Below are 7500 nucleotides of genomic sequence, written 5' to 3' on the forward strand. Positions count from 1 at the left end.
ACACACACACACACACACACACGCATTTCTTACCTTCTTGAGACCTCCGAATAATGCCTACCTCTTTAGGACCAGCCTTTCTAGATATATAAAGATTTGTCTTTACAACATTAATAATATATACAAACTATGCAAATATAAAAAAGCTTGTTGTGAAAAAATGAGTTGGAATTTCATAAGAAAAAAGTCAATTTCACAAGAAAAACTTTGAATTTTGGCGGTATTATAAAAAAATCGTAAATTTACTGAACGCAAGTCAAAATTTTATGGGAAAAACTGAACATTTGTGCAGTATTATGATAAAAGTTGGAGTTTTACTCAACAACGGTCGCAATTTTACAAGAAAAGCTCAACATTTTGGCAATTTTATGAAAGGAGTCGTAACTTTACTCGACAAAAGTCACAATTTTACAAGAACACTTGAAAATGTTGGCAATGTTATAATAACAATCGGAATTTTACTTGGCAAAAATTATGACAAAAGTCATCATTTTACTCAAAAAATGTTTACTTTTGTGAAAAATCCCTCCTTTTTGGGACCACCCTCATTTTGATAGATGTCACCAGCAGGGGGTGCAAATGAGACATTCTCTATTAGATGCAATGTTATTGGGACCATGATTTTGGTCATCACTTGTTCACACCTCCTCATATGGAAGATACTTTTCCTTCTTACTGTCTCAAGAAGGGTTGAAATACAACACACACACACACACACACACACGCACACGCACACACACACACACATTGCATTTCTTACCTTCTTGAGACCTCCGAATAATGCCTACCTCTTTAGGACCAGCCTTTCTAGATATATAAAGATGTGTCTTTACAACATTAATAATATATAAAAACTATGCAAATATAAAAAAGCTTGTTGTGAAAAAATGAGTTGGAATTTCACAAGAAAAAGGTCACAATTTCACAAGAAAAACTTTGAATTTTGGCGGTATTATTAAAAAAATCGGAAATTTACTCAACGCAAGTCAAAATTTTACGAGAAAAACTGAACATTTGTGCAGTGTTATGATAAAAGTTGGAGTTTTACTCAACAACGGTCGCAATTTTACAAGAAAAGCTCAATATTTTGGCAATTTTATGAAAGGAGTCGTGACTTTACTCGACAAAAGTCACAATTTTACAAGAACACTTGAAAATGTTGGCAAAGTTATAATAACAATCGGAATTTTACTTGGCAAAAATTATGACAAAAGTCATCATTTTACTCAAAAAATGTTTACTTTCGTGAAAAATCCCTCCTTTTCGGGACCACCCTCATTTTGATAGATGTCACCAGCAGGGGTGCAAATGAGACATTCTCTATTAGATGCAATGGTATTGGGACCATGATTTATGTCATCACTTGTTCACACCTCCTCATATGGAAGATACTTTTCCTTGTTCATGTCTCAAGAAGGGTTGAAATACAACACACACACACGCACACACACACACACCCACACATTTGCATTTCTTACCTTCTTGAGACCTCCGAATAATGCCTCTCTCTTTAGGACCACCCTTTCTAGATATATAAAGATGTGTCTTTACAACATTAATAATATATACAAACTATGCAAATATAAAAAAGCTTGTTGTGAAAAAATGAGTTGGAATTTCACAAGAAAAAGGTCACAATTTCACAAGAAAAACTTTGAATTTTGGCGGTATTATAAAAAAAAATCGTAAATTTACTCAACGCAAGTCAAAATTTTATGGGAAAAACTGAACATTTGTGCAGTATTATGATAAAAGTTGGAATTTTACTCAACAACAGTCGCAATTTTACAAGAAAAGCTCAACATTTTGGCAATTTTATGAAAGGAGTCGTAACTTTACTCTACAAAAGTCACAATTTTACAAGAACACTTGAAAATGTTGACAATGTTATAATAACAATCGGAATTTTACTAGGCAAAAATTATGACAAAATTCATCATTTTACTCAAAAAAATTTTACTTTTGTGAAAAATCCCTCCTTTTTGGGACCACCCTCATTTTGATAGATGTCACCAGCAGGGGGTGCAAATGAGACATTCTCTATTAGATGCAATGTTATTGGGACCATGATTTATGTCATCACTTGTTCACACCTCCTCATATGGAAGATACTTTTCCTTCTTCATGTCTCAAGAAGGGTTGAAATACAAGAACACACACACACACACACACACACACACACACACACACACACACACACACACACACACACACACACAGACACACTTGCATTTCTTACCTTCTTGAGACCTCCGAATAATGCCTACCTCTTTAGGACCAGCCTTTCTAGATATATAAACATGTGTATTTACAACATTAATAATATATACAAACTATGCAAATATAAAAAAGCTTGTTGTGAAAAAATGAGTTGAATTTCACAAGAAAAAGGTCACAATTTCACAAGAAAAACTTTGAATTTTGGCGGTATTATAAAAAAAAATCGTAAATTTACTCAACGCAAGTCAAAATTTTATGGGAAAAACTGAACATTTGTGCAGTATTATGATAAAAGTTGGAATTTTACTCAACAACAGTCGCAATTTTACAAGAAAAGCTCAACATTTTGGCAATTTTATGAAAGGAGTCGTAACTTTACTCTACAAAAGTCACAATTTTACAAGAACACTTGAAAATGTTGACAATGTTATAATAACAATCGGAAATTTACTTGGCAAAAATTATGACAAAAGTCATCATTTTACTCAAAAAATGTTTACTTTTGTGAAAAATCCCTCCTTTTTGGGACCACCCTCATTTTGATAGATGTCACCAGCAGGGGGTGCAAATGAGACATTCTCTATTAGATGCAATGTTATTGGGACCATGATTTATGTCATCACTTGTTCACACCTCCTCATATGGAAGATACTTTTCCTTCTTCATGTCTCAAGAAGGGTTGAAATACAAGAACACACACACACATACACACACACACACACACACTTGCATTTCTTACCTTCTTGAGACCTCAGAATAATGCCTCTCTCTTTAGGACCACCCTTTCTAGATATAGAAAGATTTGTCTTTGCAACATTAATAATATATACAAACCATGCAAATATAAAAAAGCTTGTTGTGAAAAAATGAGTTGGAATTTCACAAGAAAAAGGTCACAATTTCACAAGAAAAACTTTGAATTTTGGCGGTATTATAAAAAAAAATCGTAAATTTACTCAACGCAAGTCAAAATTTTACGGGAAAAACTGAACATTTGTGCAGTATTATGATAAAAGTTGGAATTTTACTCAACAGTCGCAATTTTACAAGAAAAGCTTAAAATTTTGGACATGTTATGAACAAGAGTTATAATTTTACTCGACAAAAGTCACAGTTTTATAAGACAACTTTAACATTTTGGCAATATTATAATAATAATCAGAATTTTTACTTGGCAAAACGATGACAAAGGTCATCATTTTACTAAAAAAAATGTTTCACCATTTTACAAGAACAACAAATAAAATTGGCAATATCGTGAAAAAAGTCAGAATTTTATATGATAAATGTCACCATTTTGCATTAAAAAGTAATAATTTTACTTAAAAAAGTTCTAATTTTACTTAAAAAAGTTCTAATTTTACTTAAAAAAGTTCTAATTTTACGAGAAAATATTATACAGAAACAGAAAGAATATGAGAAATTGTTCCCAATTTTTTAAAGAAAAAAGTCGACACAATGTGAGAAAAAGACAAAAAAAAATTGTTTGTATTTCGATACCTTTCTAAATAAAGGGGACCACAAGAAATAGCATTTTGGGCTTAATTTTAACAAAAAAATCTTAGGGTACATTAAACATATGTTTATTATTGCAATTTAGTCCTTAAATAAAACAGTGAACATACTAGACAACTTGTCTTTTAGTAGTAAGTAAACAAACAAAGACTCCTAATTAGTCTGCTGACGTATGCAGTAACATATTGTGTCATTTATACACCTATTATTTTGTACACATTATTAAGGACAAGCTGTAAAAATGTATTATTAATCCACTTGTTCATTTACTGTTAATATCTGCTTATTTTCTGTTTCAACATGTTCTATCTACACTTCTGTTAAAATGTAATAATCACTTATTCTTCTCTTCTTTGATACTTTACATTAGTTTTGGATGATACCACACATTTAGGTATCGATTCATAGATTTGATGTGACAATCTACAATGTAAATAGTCATGAAAATAAAGAAAACGCATTGAATGAGAAGGTGTGTCCAAACTTTTGGCCTGTACTGTACTTAATAAATACAACCTCTGCCTTGTTTTGATGAATACTTGGCCTACTACTACTACTACGCTACTGTATTTTAATGTTGGTAATTATGGTGGTACTTGGAGAGCCAAGTGTTGATACTTGGTGAAAAAAGTTTGAGAACCACTGATCTAAAGTAACAGTGGCCAACAATGTTTTGATTTGATTAAAAACCTCAGACTAGTCATCAGTAGAAACAAGTCATTCATGTTGTCCCTACACAATAATACACTTATTCTCAATGTCATTATTCACTTTTTTGGTGGTATTATTTTTTTTTCCAGAACAATGTTCAGAAAAGCCTCCTTTCAAAGTCGCCCCCGTCTTTCCGTTGTATTGTTGCCTTTGTGTGCACATATCCCTGTGAGCCGGCGCCAATGTCTGTCTATTGAGACGGGAAAATGTCACCACTTTTTGTGTGCGTACAAAAAAGAAAATGTTTCATGTCGTCCAGACACCCGGACTTAAAGGGTCGCGTCACACAAATCTCTGCCAAATAACATGCTGTCGCGTCGCATCGCCTTGTTTTTGTTGAGATGCCGTTCAACAACATCAACTACAATTATGAGCGGGGCATGTCGGAAATGTCAATAACGGACGATTCAACCTCTTTAGCAACAACTAAAAGGTAGGGAGAGGAGGCAAAAATTGTACTCCAAACATATTGCTGGGTATTGTGGCCAAACATCTCCATTTTTGTTTCATCTGACATCACATGGACAAAGATAAGACCTTCTGGAGGAAAGTTCTGTGGTCAGATGAAACAAAAATGGAGCCGTTTGGCCACAATACCCAGCAATATGTTTGGAGGAGAAAAGGTGAGGCCTTTAATCCCAGGAACACCATGCCCACCGTCAAGCATGGAGGTGGTAGTATTATGCTCCGGGCCTGTTTTGCTGCCAATGGAACTGGTGCTTTACAGAGAGGAAATGGGACAATGAAAAAGGAGGATTACCTCCAAATTCTTCAGGACAAGCTAAAATCATCAGCCCGGAGGTTGGGTCTTGGGCGCAGTTGGGTGTTCCAACAGGAAAATTACCCAAAACTAGGGGTGTAACGGTACGTGTATTTGTATTGAACCGTTTCGGTACGGGGGATTCGGTTCGGTTCGGAAGTGTACCGAACGAGTTTCCACACAGACATATTAAGAAGCGTAACGCACGTTGTGTAAACAATGCACACCGAGGCACAACACACAGCATGCTAGCAGCTAACGGGCTAGGATAGACTGACCATACGTCCTCTTTTCACTGGACATGTCCTCTTTTGCGGAGCTGTCAGGGCGGAGTTTCTTAAATGCCTCAAATGTCCGGCATTTTGAGTTAGGGTTGCATGTATTTTCAATGTACGTTCAGGGTTAAGAAGGGGTTAAAAACAAAAGAAATTGTGCGCGCAGCAGCATTGGTGAGGGAGGGGCAGAGAGAGAGAGAGAGAGAGAGAGAGTTATGATAAACGCGCATGCGTCGCCAGGCTCTGCTTTTTATCCATAGATTTATCACATTTAATTTTTTATTATCTATAGCAGGGGTGTCAAAAGTGTGCCCCGGAGGCCATTTGCGGCCCACAGCTAATGTTTTAAAGGCCCACGGCACATTCTAAAAATACTATTAAAATAAACAAAAACATAACAAAAGTAAAATAAAAAAGCTTAAAAGTTAAATGTAATTTAGAAAAAGTTGCAATGTTGACTAATAAAACAAAGCTGTTTTCTTTTCTTTCAAACTGTCATTGCTCAAAACATAATATTGAATCAAAATCAATGTTATTGTGAATTATTGACCTATCCAAGGTTCCCATTACTTCACATCAAATATTCCACTAAGAAAAATATTTTTGGTGGAAGATTTAGCAAATTTGGTAAATAAATAATATACTTTATATTTTGTTGTTTTCTTACTGTACCGAAAATGAACCAAACCGTGACCTCTAAACCGAGGTACATACCGAACCAAAATGTTTGTGTACCGTTACACCCCTACCCCAAACACACGTCAAAAGTGGTAAAGGAATGGCTAAATCAGGCTAGAATGAAGGTTTAAGAATGGCCTACCCAAAGTCCTGACTTAAACGTGTGGACAATGCTGAAGAAACAAGTCCATGTCAGAAAACCAACACATTTAGCTGAACTGCACCAATTTTGTCAAGAGGAATGGTCAAAAATTCAAGCAGAAGCTTGTGGATGGCTACCAAAAGCGCCTTATTGCATTGAAACTTGCCAAGGGACATGTAAGCAAATATCAACATTGCTGTATGTATACTTTTGACCCAGCACATTTGCTCACATTTTCAGTAGACACATAATAAATTCATAAAAGAAGCAAACTTCATGAATGTTTTTTGTGACCAACAAGTATGTGCTCCAATCACTCTATCACAAAATACATTCAGTGAGAAAATATGAAGTACTTTATTGACACATATAATTTCCAGGTGTTTGCGGGCCAGATAAAATGATGTCGCGGGCCAGATTTGGCCCCTGGGCCTTGACTTTGACACCTGTGTGTTAAAGCATGATATTTTGCCCTCCTATGCCTTTTACACACATATTAGCTTCATGTGTTGTAAACTACTCAGGGCATCTGTCGCTTCATCCTGGACAATATTCATGACTTTTATTCTTTGGCTTTTAACACTACGTGAGTTGTGTGGTCCTCTGTCCTCTGTGTTTTTTTTTATAAATTTTGATTTCTATTTACTGTTTTAATTGGTTTTTCCCTTTAAAATCGTTTTTAATCATATTTATTTGTATATAGTTTTTATATTGGTTTTATGTTTATTTATTTTTTGTTTATATTTAGTCATTGGTGGAGCTAAGGATAATATTTGAACATTGTTTTTAATATTGTTTATATTATTGTTTTTAATATTGTTTATTATATTGTTTTTAATATAGTTGTGCAGCACTTTGGAAACATTTTTGTTGCTTAAATGTGCTATATAAATAAAGTGGATTGGATTGGATGACAAATTTGTGCTCTGTTCTAAAGATGTGCTATTTGGATTTACACTGTATGAAAACATTTTTTTTTAATTTGACCTTTGCAACCTCATTCTACTATTGGTTAAGTTATATAATCATAAATGTAAGTTTTTCAATACCCGACCTGTTTTTTGTGCCTTTTAAAAATAATTACAACTCTACGTTAAAACACTCTCTACCTCTAACAACCAATATAAGTTTAGGGGTAAGGTTTTTGTAGGGGGAAGAAATTTGGCGTGACAGCTGCAGCAGTGCCTGATGAATAATTG

At 34.4% G+C, this 7500-nt stretch overlaps 1 protein-coding gene across 3 annotated transcripts in view; it reads right to left on the reverse strand.

Moving 5' to 3' along the window:
- The window catches only part of LOC133635972 (MAP7 domain-containing protein 1-like), a 106806-nt gene that overhangs the window by 98359 nt on the left and 947 nt on the right, over positions 1–7500 (reverse strand). The window lies entirely within an intron of this gene.

The sequence above is a fragment of the Entelurus aequoreus genome, linkage group LG20 (genome assembly GCF_033978785.1).
Source record: "Entelurus aequoreus isolate RoL-2023_Sb linkage group LG20, RoL_Eaeq_v1.1, whole genome shotgun sequence".
Taxonomy (NCBI): Eukaryota; Metazoa; Chordata; class Actinopteri; order Syngnathiformes; family Syngnathidae; genus Entelurus; species Entelurus aequoreus.